The 12,493-nt window shown below is 43.9% G+C and overlaps 1 non-coding gene across 1 annotated transcript; it reads left to right on the forward strand.

Moving 5' to 3' along the window:
- Positions 1–11,930: 11,930 nt before the first annotated feature.
- On the forward strand, positions 11,931–12,055 carry LOC122554047 (U6atac minor spliceosomal RNA). The gene has a single exon (XR_006312910.2). It is a non-coding gene; the product is annotated as a U6atac minor spliceosomal RNA (small nuclear RNA).
- Positions 12,056–12,493: the final 438 nt, after the last annotated feature.

Here is a 12,493-nt window from a genome sequence, read left to right on the forward strand (position 1 = left end):
AGTTATTAGCATTCACATTATTTGTTTTTCATGTGGTAAAATTCTTTTGTTTAAGCAGTGTACCTTGTGACACCATTCTATTAATAAAAACCTATGTTTACGGACTTCCAAAAGAATACTTTATTTACCAAGATCAAAGTAAAGGAGAAGCTGAGACAAATTTATGTTAGAAGAGGTTAGAACAGATAATTGAAAGCCAGTTTATAAACACAGGTTTGAAATAGCAACAAAATGTTCTTGAAAATTGTGATTATTTAGATAACTTTATACTGAATAAGGAAATGACATGGTCTTTTGGAATTATGTGGACTAATGAATAAAACAAAACTCCAGTAAGATTGTATAATGATTATGAATGGCTTGGATAATGGTTATAAATTTGTATACTTAAAAGCTGCACAGTAAATCAGGCTTGCATTAATAAAATTACCAAACTATAAATTAACGTTACTATGAGTTAATCTCATCTCAGGGACTAGATGCCATAAATCAAAGCTCACAAATTTGGGTAGTCTTTTATCATCTGAATCCAAAATGAAATTGCAGTATCCTAGAACAATTAGAGTACAGAAGTTGGCCATTCGGTTTATTGTGTCTGTGATGGTTCACCTAGCCTCAATCCATTGCTTTCTTCCCAATAGCCCAAAGCATTCTTCCTTTTCAGTTAATAATCCAATTACCTCTTGAATGCCTCAATTAAATCTACCTGAAAGGCAGTCACATGCAAAGTATCCTAGGTCCTAACCACTCGCTGTGTGAAAATGTTTTTTTCTCATGCTGCCCATTACTTCTTTGTCAATTACCTCAAATCTTTGCCCTCTTGCCCTTGATCCTTTTACCAATGGGAAACATTTTTTCTTATCTACTCTATTCAGACTCCTCATGACATTAAATACTTCCATCAAATCTCCACTTCTCAAAGTAAAATGATCCGAACTTTCTCAATCTGTCTAGGTAACCTGATGGCGCTATTTTTAAAAACATTTTTCTGCACTTCATTTCATGCCTTGACATTCTCTCCTAAGTGTGTACCCAGAACTGAATGCAATACTTCACTTGAGGCTGTACTGGTATGTTATACAAGTTGAATATATATTCTTTGCTTTTAAAAAAGCTTGGATACTATAGGCTCCACTGGTCACAACAAAGTTTGAATGGTAAAAGAGAGGGTGATATTGTCAATTAAACATCAAAGATGAATCAACCAGGTTCCTTAAGAAATACATAAAATTAACTAATTTGCAAATAGAACTGATGCAAGCAAAGATGTAAAGAATATAAAGAGGTAAACTGTACAAATGTATGTAACTATTCAACAAGACTATAAAGGGGATAACTGTAATGATTGAACTTAAAGACTGAATGAAGTTGTACACGTATCTTTTTCATTTTTTTCCTAACACAATGATGAAGCATCTCTAACAGATTGTCGTTTCAATTCTTCCAAGTGGTGCAGTGTTATGAAAATGTGTCAACCAAAATATTATATTATAATAGTTCTCTGGGCATATATTAATGTGCACACATAGTTTGAACTTTTTGGACAGAACTCTTTGCAAAACAAATGACACTGGCTGCAGCAGCAACAATGTTGCATTTGCAAGGAACAGCCTGCTTGATTGGAGACATCAAATTTGCAAAGTTTTCACAAAGATGTCACACAATCAAGTTTGTGGATCCGAAAGGAGAGCAGGAATTTGAACACAAGGGGTGGAATCTTATAGGGTCTGAGTAAAGTGGGCAATGGTGAGATTTGTGGCAGAAATCAACAGGATGAGGGCCTATTCCTGTGCTGTCTGTACTGTTCTATGTTCGATGTTAAATCCGGTGAGACATATTTTGACATCAGTAGCATCTTGTTGAATCTTTTATGCATTGCTCTGTGGTGATGCGGGTTTCTAACTCAGCAGTGGGGAGTTGCCAATAAAAGGCGTTTATAGCTTGCTAAATGTATTGGAGATGCTGCACCTCACATTATTAACTTGTAGCTTCCTATCTTACCAAATTCGGAGATGCCGGTGTTGAACTGGGGTGTACAAAGTTAAAAATCACACAACACCAGGTTATAGCTACGAAAGCTAGTGTGCTTCCAATTAAACCTGTTGGACTATAACCTGGTGTTGTGTGATTTTTAACTATCTTACCAAAAGCAGACATTGAGACATGTTGACACGATAATCAGAATGGATACCTGGTGACTTCAGCTCACCGCTGTCTGTCAACAGCCTCCATTGTTGCTCAGCACCAAACAGCATCTCAGGGAACCAGCTGCATGCTCCATGTATACACAGACATTGGCACCTGGCCTTGGCCAAGCCCTCACAACCTTTATGAGCACCTCTCCAATATATTTGCAGGCCACTCAACAAGTACAGACCTGCATTATAGGGCACAGTGGTAACGAGCACTGACACTGGTAACTAGCACTGACAAGCTGCAGCAAGGAGACACTGTGATACAGACAGACACCCAGCTCATGGACTGGATTGGAATGCGACACAGAGCCGCTGGCTTGCTGTCTTAGTGCCAATTTAATTAATGCCTGCTTGCAGCATCCATGCCTTGTCTTGCCATGCCATGCCATGCTTGTTGATCGACACTTCAGCCAGAGGCAAAGGCTCTCAAACTGCTGTAATGAAATCCTGTTTTATGAACATACATGGACAAGTTGATTGTTCTGATTGTCATTAGGGATCTGTCTGGGGAATTGAGGCAGAAAGTGGAGGGTGCGGCTTGCCATACGTCACACTGTGAAACATCAGAGAACACTTCCAGCATGAGCCAGCTGTCCGAACGACAAACACACTGTATTTTCAACAAATGGCAGTGTCAGAAAATGAGTGGGGACTGGTCTTCAGTCCAGGCAAGAGATGAAAGCTGGTGGTCAGAGAGTCTAGGCACTGTTGGTCAGGGACACAATCTTGTGACGCTGCTGCTTCTATAACAAGGTTATTCTGTCCATGACTTTTTTTCAAGATGGGTCGTAAAGGTAGTGGTGCCAAAATGTCTGAACTGGCTACTTTAATAATGGTTAACAGATGTTGCTTAAGTCAACAATCAGAAAACATTTTCAGGGTTTTTAAAAAAATACTTGCACAATGAAAGAGGAGTGGCCAGTTCTTCCAGTTCAGGGTTTTTTCTAGTTTTGGGTAGGTTTTAGCTGGGGACCCAAAAGAAACAGCTCCACGTTGATCTTTTCTCCCTCTGACATCTCTCTCCTGTAAGAACCTGTGGTTGAATTCACCTTTTTGCCAAAGGGTGTGTCCATGGGATGTTGCAGGAAAATCAGAACAGCTCTTTGTTAAGTTGTGTTTTCGTGTTGGTTCAGGTTTTCAGATAGTTATGTTATTCTAAATTCGGTTTTCTTTTGTTCGTGTGTGTAATGTCGGACTTTGGCTCAATCTACCAACTTACTTTCTTCTACATGTGAGCCAAGTCCTGCATGTTCTTTCAATGAAGCAATAGGAGAAGATATTCGGTCTCACATTTTTAGTTTATTTTAGCAGTAAGTGGATAAAGCATACAGAGCTCTGGGTCTAGACCTTTCTGTCCCTGACAAACTATATAGTGTGTCAGTTCAGAAAGTACCACACCTTTCTGTCCCTGACCCAGTCTTTTTATATAATAAAAAACGTCATGCAATCACTGAGGTGGGATTGTCTTCTGATTGGCTGTTGATCTGACTCCATTCTCCGCCTCCTTGTGTTCCCGGATGTCCGACCCCACATGACCTTGTTTTGCCCGCAAAACGGAGTACCACGTGACTTCCTTGCGCGTGAAACAGAGCACCATGTGACCTCCTCGCACTCCTTCGGCGCGCGAAACAGCGCATCACGTGACCTCCTTCTGCGCGCACGCATAACGGAGCATCCCCAAAGGCTCCGAATGCCGAGTATATTTACACTCGCAGCCAGCCCTATATTTACAAGTCCCCCTTTTGGTCTCATGAAAATGAGACCAACAAACCAGTTTTATACATCACGTTTGCTCTCCGATGCATAGTTTTCCCTTCTTGCCAGAGCCATGCTTTCCGTCTCCATCTGGTAGAGCGGGGGAGACTTCCCTTCAATTGCTGTGATGATTACCCCCTGCAGTCGGACCGCATGGGATGTCCCCACCACCACCCTGTAAGGTCCTGTCCACCTCGGCTCCGACCACTTCCGTATGATCACCTTCAGCAGTACCCAGTCCGTGGTAGGTGGCACCTGGCACTGTCGGTCCTCCTTTTCCAATCCAACCTGTTTGGAAAAAGCTGACACCAAAGCTGTTAGTTGATCATAGTAAGGTTTGTACCTTAGAGATGCTACTCCTCCCTCTAACATCTGTATTCCAGCTCCTGGTCCCGGGAACTGCTGCCCTGTTGTTAGCTCGTATGGGGTAAACCCTACGATGGAGTTTACTGAACTTCTAATGGACAGTAAAGCAAAGGGTAGGGCCTCCACCCAACTTAACTTTGTTTGGGCACAGACTTTTCCTATTTTGCCTTTTATGGACTGATTCATTCTTATCCACTTTTCCCTGTGACTGAGAATGGTACACTGTTCCAAACGCATGTTTCAGTCCTAAAGCTGCTTCAACTTCTTGTAAGTCTTTGTTCTTGAAATGTGTGCCATTATCTGACCTGACTCTCTTTGGAAACCCATGCTTTGGAATGTATTGGTTTATCAAAAATTTGATCACTGTTTTTGCGTCTTCCTTTTTCGCAAGTATTGCTTCTGGCCAACCAGTGTATGCATCCACTGCTACTAGAAGGTACCGATATCCGTTTACTCTCTCTATTATGTCAGTGTACTCAATCACTATTTCCTGACCTGGCATTCTTGGGAGAGGGAATTTTCTATCGTGTGGTTTCACTGTTGTTCTCACATTGTATTCTGTACACGTTCTACATTCTCTGATGTAATTTTCAATCATCGCTGGCAAGAACGGATGCCACCAATGTGTCAGATACCTCTGCATCTGTGTTTTTCCACAATGCGTCAACCCTTGAGCTTCCTGGAGCATGGAAACCATCAAACCTGGGGGTAGGACTGGTCTACCGTCCGGTGACCTCCAAATCCCTTCTGATTCTGTGGTCCCTCTCTCTCTCCAAACTGTCAGTTCATGAGGAGAGGCTTTCTGCTGCTCTTTGATTAACACATTCGCATTGTAAGTGGGCAGCAGGTCATACACTGTTCTCTCTGTTTGCATCATTATATACTGTGCTGTATACCCTGCTGCTTTCTTTGCTGCTGAGTCTGCTTCCTGATTGCCCTTCGCTACTACTGTATCTGCTTTATCATGTCCTCTACACTTGACCACTGCCACTTCTGCAGGCTTCATTAGAGCCTCCGCTAATCTTTTCATATCTTTTTCATGTTTAATTGGGGTTTTTGCTGCTGTTAAGAATCCTGCTCTAATCCATTGACTGAGTTCTACCTGTATAGCCCCTGCCACATATACAGAGTCGGTGTGGATATTTACTCTTTTTCCCTCTGACCATTCTAACGCAGCTATCATTGCCTGTAGTTCAGCCAACTGGGTTGATTCTTTGCCTGTCACTTTTCCTGTCAACACTTCCTCAAATCCCTCACTTGTCTGTCGCACCACTGCATAGGCTGCTTTAAGACCTTCAGTTGGATGTCTGTAACAGCAACCATCTGTGAACAGCACTTCTTCTGGGTCTACTAATGGAATTGCCTGTAAGTCTGCCCTAACTTTGACGTCTCTCTGTATCCTTTCCTCACACATGTGTGGCTCTCCTTCTCCCATGTTGTCAGCCATGTTAATTCCTTCGTATGTAAAAGTTATATGTGGTGCATTCAGGATTTTCTCTCACCTGGTTTGCCGCAGTGATGTCATTGTAAAGGCTGTTGAGTTCACATAGGCCACTATACTATATGTCATCAGTACTGTTAGTGAATGGCCCATGACTATATGTGCTACCTTTTGGAGAATTTTTGCTACCCCTGCTGCATGTCTTGTACATGGCGGGTGTTTGTCCTCTATTGGGTCAAGGGTAACACTTATATACATCAGCACCTGCCTGCCTCCCCCTTTTTTCTGTGTAATTTTTCAGACATATCAAGGAAAAATGGCTCTTTGTAATCCGGGACCGCTAAATCAGCCGCCCGCGTTAGGGCCTGTTTAAGAGATATGAAACTTTCGTCTGCCTCCATGGTCCACTGCAAATGGGCCGACAAATTTCTCATGCTTTGCTCATTTACCATGGCCCTGAGAGGGAAAGTGAGCTCCCCATATGATGCAACGAATTGTCTGCTGTATCCTGCCAACCCAAGAAATGAGAGCATGTCTTTTACAGTGACTGGTTTGGTATGATGCAGAATGGAGGATCTATGGGATGGAGAGACACCCGTCCCCTTAGAGGAAATCACTCTACCCAAAAAAGACACCGTTTGTCTGCAGCATTATAATTTATCCCATGAGACTTTGAAACCGACTTTATACATGCGAAGCAGCAACGTCTTTGTGGATGCCAGACAAGAAATATGGTCGGGTGCCGCCAAAAGAATGTCATCCACATACTGGATCAATACCACCCCCTTTGGGAGTGCCAGGTCCTTCAGCTGCTGTTTCAGTACCTGATTAAACACCCCAGGCGACAAAATGAACCCTTGAGGGACCCTTGTATAACGTAGTTGCTGGCCTTTATAGGTGAACGAAAAAATGTCCATCAAATGATCAGCTAAGGGCAAACAGAAGAACGCGTTAGCCAGATCAATGCACGAGAACCACTTATGGTCAGGGGTCAGCACAGACACAGCAGTGTAGGGGTTTGGAATTGGAACTGTTGGAGTAGAAACAACGCTATTGATCCATCTAAGATCATGCGCCATCCTATATTTACCTGTATTCTGCTTCTCTATAGGTAAGATAGGAGTGTTCCAGGCTGACTGGGAGGGTTCTAGCACCCCTGCTGCTAACAATCCTTCAATTGTGTCGGCAATGCCGGCTTCAGCCTCTGGTTTGTGTGAATATTGTCTCTGCCAAATGGGAGTGTGGTCAATTAAATCGAATGTGATTGGTGTGACGTGTTTGCAGTGACCAACGTCCGTTGAACCTGCTGACCACAAGGTGTCTGGTAGAGAGTCAAGCATCACCGCAGCCTGTGGATGGTCTGTTTTCTCCCTGCCATGAAACCTTTCAATATGCCTATGTTCCAGCAGTACCTTGTCAGTTGTCCTGTACATAATTCTGTAGGCTTCCTCTGATGGTGAATATTGTAAACCGGGTAGCTGAGTCCAAACCCAATCAGTTAGCGCCGTCAAATGTTTGGACATAGGTCCCAGATCCTTGGCCTGATATTTAGCATGCACGGCCAATGTGAGATGAGGTATAGCAGACATCTCATACCATTCCAACTGTTCTGCAGTCAGTTCAACAACACCCGTCACACCTTCTTTCCCTATCAGAATACAACTAGAGGAAATATCCCATTGAGTCCCTTCTAAGTGCTGATAGAATGCATGCTGATAGATGTCATTATCATCTCTATGATAATACAGGGTAACATGAAGGGAATCTGCAGGAGGAGCATAGGGATGCAGCATCTGAACCCAGGGTCGCCATTGGCTGTATAAAGACTGTATACCGTTATTCTGCCTGTTGTCGGGTTCGAGGAGTCCCCAGTATATATCTGCCCACTGCCCTTCTGCCATTGGTGATGTGTCTGGTGATAGCATCATTTGGGATCCAGAGTGAATCATTGTCATAGAACAGTTGACAGAATAGCCATTTGGAAAGGTCACCACCAGCACGTCTGGCCCGCACAGAACCAAGACCCCACATCTCACCAGCAAATCACGGCCCATCAGATTCACAGGGCATGCAGGTGATGAAATATACCGGTGACGAAAGGTCTGTCCGGCCACTGATGTGATCAGTGGCGATGTCAAAGGCAGATTTTCTGGTTTACCCAAGATCCCTACTAACTGGACGCTGGAGAATGACATATTTGACCGATGGTAGAAAATCTTGCACCCGTGTCAACCAAATCTTCTTGTCCATTATCCTCATTTGCATATAGGGGTCTGCCAACCCCACATGCCCCTGGATTCTCGGGCCCCGTCAATATTTGTACCCCTGCCCTTCCGGCACAGTCTGGGGGTACTGTCCTTGCATCGGGGCTGCTGCTGCATTTGGGGCTTGGTAAGGCTGAGCAGCCTGTTGAAAAGGAGGCTAACTTGAGCAGACATACTGTCCTCGGATCAATCCCTGGTCTCCCTTCTAGCCTCATCGGGCTGTAACTTCAGCAACTGCACTTGAGCTGACTCGTTGCTCTGTTTATCTTCATCCTGTTTTGTCCTGTAACGCTTCATGTGGTGCGTCAAGTGTTTCTCCCACTGTTCTATAGAACAACCTGGGATATCAGGATTACTCTCCATTGCCTCTTTTATCTCCTTAGGCATCCCTGCCATAAGGGCATTCCTAAATAATGTGGTCTGTAGCTGACCTGACCCTGGATGGCTCCCCGCAGTATCTGCCCACGTGCCCTTACACCTAGCCAAAAAGGCAGGCATATCCTCACCCTCCTTCATTGTGAAGGTGAGTGAGTGCATTGCTCCCAGTGGAATCGGAAATCTATCCCTCATTGCCCTTCCCACACAGGTGGCATGTTGGACAAACGGTTCTGAATCAGGTAGTAAGGTGGTCCCTGCAGACGCTTCTATCTGCTGTATTTCCCACATATTCAATTGCTTGCCCAACAATGCTCTCCAATCGCCCATAGCTACCTTGTGCCCTAGTGTATATTGGCAAAATTTAGTCATCCAAGGTCCACCTCCCTCCATGGGTGGGGGCATTTTATCCAGGATGCAGTTCATATCAGTAAATGTGAAGGGCTGATAAACATCCCCCAAATAAGAGCTTCTGTAAATTAATGGCATCTGGTGGTGCTGATACTGTACGGGTTGTCATAATGTGTCTCTGTGACGCAGGTTGTAACTTGGTTCAGGTAGGGGCTTCATTGGAGGGCCATGTTCAGCATGCATTGTGAGTGAGCCTTTCAAAGTGACGGGGTAGGTGTTGGGTCATCCTCTGTCAGGGATTCTTCGTCCTCAATATCTGTACTATTTTCAGACTCCCCCCCATCCAATTTGTCTCTATCTCATTCTTCCCTCAAAGCTCTCCTTCTCCTGTCTGAGAACCCATCATCTAGTAACTGACCTGAGCTATGTAATCTTCCCCTCCTTTCGCTCTCAACACTATGCGGTGTCGAGTGAGCATCTGGCTCTTCCAATAATGAATGTCCCCCTTGTTTCGGCTGTTCTTTGTTTCTGCTGTGTGTCATTATCACCCTGCTTGCCTCCTCCGCTTCTTTAACTCTCCGTCAGCTTCTAGTGTTACTTTTTCTACCTTTCTGATGCTTTCTTCTACTGCTTCCACCAGTCTCTCTTTTACTGCTTCGTCCTCTCTTGTTCCTACTTCTTGCACATCTAACACCCATTCTTGAACATACATAAGTGGCATTTGTGTTACAGGATATGGGGGCGGTGATTGTACCCCAAGCGATTTAGAATATAATGGCGCGGATGGTCCTGCCTTTTCTGTCTCCTTCGCCAGTTTTGTCTTAGAGGTACCACCCATCCTCTGTTGAAATGTTTCTACCGCCATACAGGCTAACGTCATGTTGTGCAGATGAATCCTCCCCTCTTCTTTCTCCTCGCCTTCTTTTGTCCACTTTCTTCTAACTAATATTGACCCTTTCTTTCCCTTCATGTGCTCTTCAACTTCTAATTTAGCTTGCTCTTCTGCTTTTCCTAAAAACGGTGACAATTTCTCCCTCTCCTCATCTTTAGGGATTTTGCCCTGTTGTTGTAATTCTTCCCAAATCTTATCATATTTCTCCATTATTGTTTTTTGTTTGTCCTTTGCAAGCCCACTGACTAACTGACTTCTAGCTTTACCCCACTGCTGTTTTACAGGCAACATTAAGTCGAAAGAACATCCTCCGTATTCCTCACACTCTTTATCAAATTCCCCTTCCATTTTACGTATTTTTGTTTTAATCCTCCCGTCTAGCAGTCAATTGGTTTGGATATAATATAACCGAGCAACTAACCCAATCAGAGACAAATCCGGTGGCCAGTCAGTTTGTATGGAGTACACCCGAGCAACTGACCCTTTCAGTGAGATTTATCAGCAGTGTGTTGTTATCACCGTTAGGTTTCCACTGCCGACTCTCTCTCGCTGAGACACCACCGTCCCTGTCTTCAAGACACTACTGGCTTTTCTGCCACCCTCCGTACATTCCCAATATAAGTTTTAAAACATACAACACAATCATACACCACAATTTGTGAGCGTTGCTTTTATGAGATTCTGCTCAATGGACTTTAAACCTCCTCACATTTACGTACTTTGTTGCTTTTATGAGGACTCTAACCCCACAGGACTTTAAACCTGTACGTATCAAACTTTGTTGCTTTTATGGGGACTCTAACCCCAAGGGACTTTAAACCCGTACGTACCTTGTTGCTTTTATGGGGACTCTAACCCCAAGGGACTTTAAACCCGTACGTACCAAACTTTGTTGCTTTTATGGGGACTCTAACCCCAAGGGACTTTAAACCTGTACGTATCAAACTTTGTTGCTTTTATGGGGACTCTAACCCCAAGGGACTTTAAACCTGTACGTATCAAACTTTGTTGCTTTTATGGGGACTCTAACCCCAAGGGACTTTAAACCCGTACGTACCTTGTTGCTTTTATGGGGACTCTAACCCCAAGGGACTTTAAACCTGTACGTACTATATCAATATTTTATCCACTTACTATTACTAGGACACTTGCAGTATAATGACAACAATCAATTTAGCATTTCCAATTGCAGAACTTCGATATAAACAGGCATCTGCTCACCTTTTGTTTTTATGCGGTGCCGCTTGTTGTTGTCATCAGACGTCAGTTGTCCATTGTTTCTATTTTTCTCTCTTTTCCGTCCCGTCTCCGTCTTCATCACGTCGGGGTCACCAAATTGTCGGACTTTGGCTCAATCTACCAATTTACTTTCTTCTACATGTGAGCCAAGTCCTGCATGTTCTTTCAATGAAGCAATAGGAGAAGATATTCGGTCTCACACTTTTAGTTTATTTTTCGCAGTAAGTGGATAAAGCATACAGAGCTCTGGGTCTAGACCTTTCTGTCCCTGACAAACTATATAGTGTGTCAGTTCAGAAAGTACCACACCTTTCTGTCCCTGACCCAGTCTTTTTATATAATAAAAAACGTCATGCAATCACTGAGGTGGGATTGTCTTCTGATTGGCTGTTGATCTGACTCCATTCTCCGCCTCCTTGTGTTCCCGGATGTCCGACCCCACATGACCTTGTTTCGCCCGCAAAACGGAGCACCACGTGACTTCCTCGCACTCCTCCGGCATGCGAAACAGCGCACCATGTGACATCCTTCTGCGCGCGCGCATAACGGAGCATCCCCAAAGGCTTCCGAATGCCGAGTATATTTACACTCGCAGCCAGCCATATATTTACAGTAAATAAATTCTGATTTGTTAAAACCAAGTGGTTTGAGCATCCACATTGCTCCTGGAATATTCACCTCACATCTGTTTAAAACAAGTTAGGGTCTGGGCTACCTTCTTAAAATGTATTGAGGGGGTCTGGCCTGGTCCATAACAGTCTGCACAAAGATCTGGGACTTGGCCACCATCAGTCATTAGCATGAGATGCTCATAATCGGGGATCAATCTGAATGCTGCCCAGGAAATGGGTATTGGTCAGTCCTGTAGGGCCAGAAGAAGCAGTCATGGAGTTCTTGACTGATAACGTTCAGAGTCTGGTCAGTCATGTCTCGGGGCTGCTCATTGAAATCAATCAATCAACTACAGCAAATACATCCCTGGAGATCGGTGTGTTGCTCACTAAGGATGGTGCAAGGGATTAATTACGAGTCGTGGGGAGATCACTGCTAAAAAGGTAGGGGAAAGGAGACAAGTTTAACACACCCCATGATAAAGATGGAAAGGCTCGAGTGGCCTTAAAACACAGAGGTGTTAAAGCATTGCTATCTACTTAATGGCATCCAACTATGTTTAAGTCACTTCCTTGTTAGTGTAGTGATTATTATCCCCACCTACAATGTGGGAGATTGGGGTTCAATTCCCAAATGGGAAGATTATTTTGGGGCCCTCTTGTGGTGCATTATTGCCCCTACCTCTGAACTGGGAGGCCTGGTCCAGAAGTATGTAATAACATCTCTGAACTGATTACAAAAATTAGTTAAATACAGTTAAAAAGGGGGAGTCAAGGTGGAGATTGTGGAAACAGTAAATGCATGTGCGGAAGTGAAAATAAGGATGGCGATTGTGGAAACTTAAAGTGAAGGGAGGATTTGTGGAATGGCATCAGAAGGCATGACAGGATTGAGGATTATTAGGGGGTTATTGACCCTGACGACCACAATGGCCTTGTGTTAGTATAGAAACCTGGCACATGTTTTCCGTCACCTTGGGTCTGAAAATCAGGTAAATTGGGGA

The sequence above is a fragment of the Chiloscyllium plagiosum genome, unplaced genomic scaffold (genome assembly GCF_037043375.1).
Source record: "Chiloscyllium plagiosum isolate Xiang-an unplaced genomic scaffold, Cpla_swu_hap1 HiC_scaffold_8, whole genome shotgun sequence".
Taxonomy (NCBI): Eukaryota; Metazoa; Chordata; class Chondrichthyes; order Orectolobiformes; family Hemiscylliidae; genus Chiloscyllium; species Chiloscyllium plagiosum.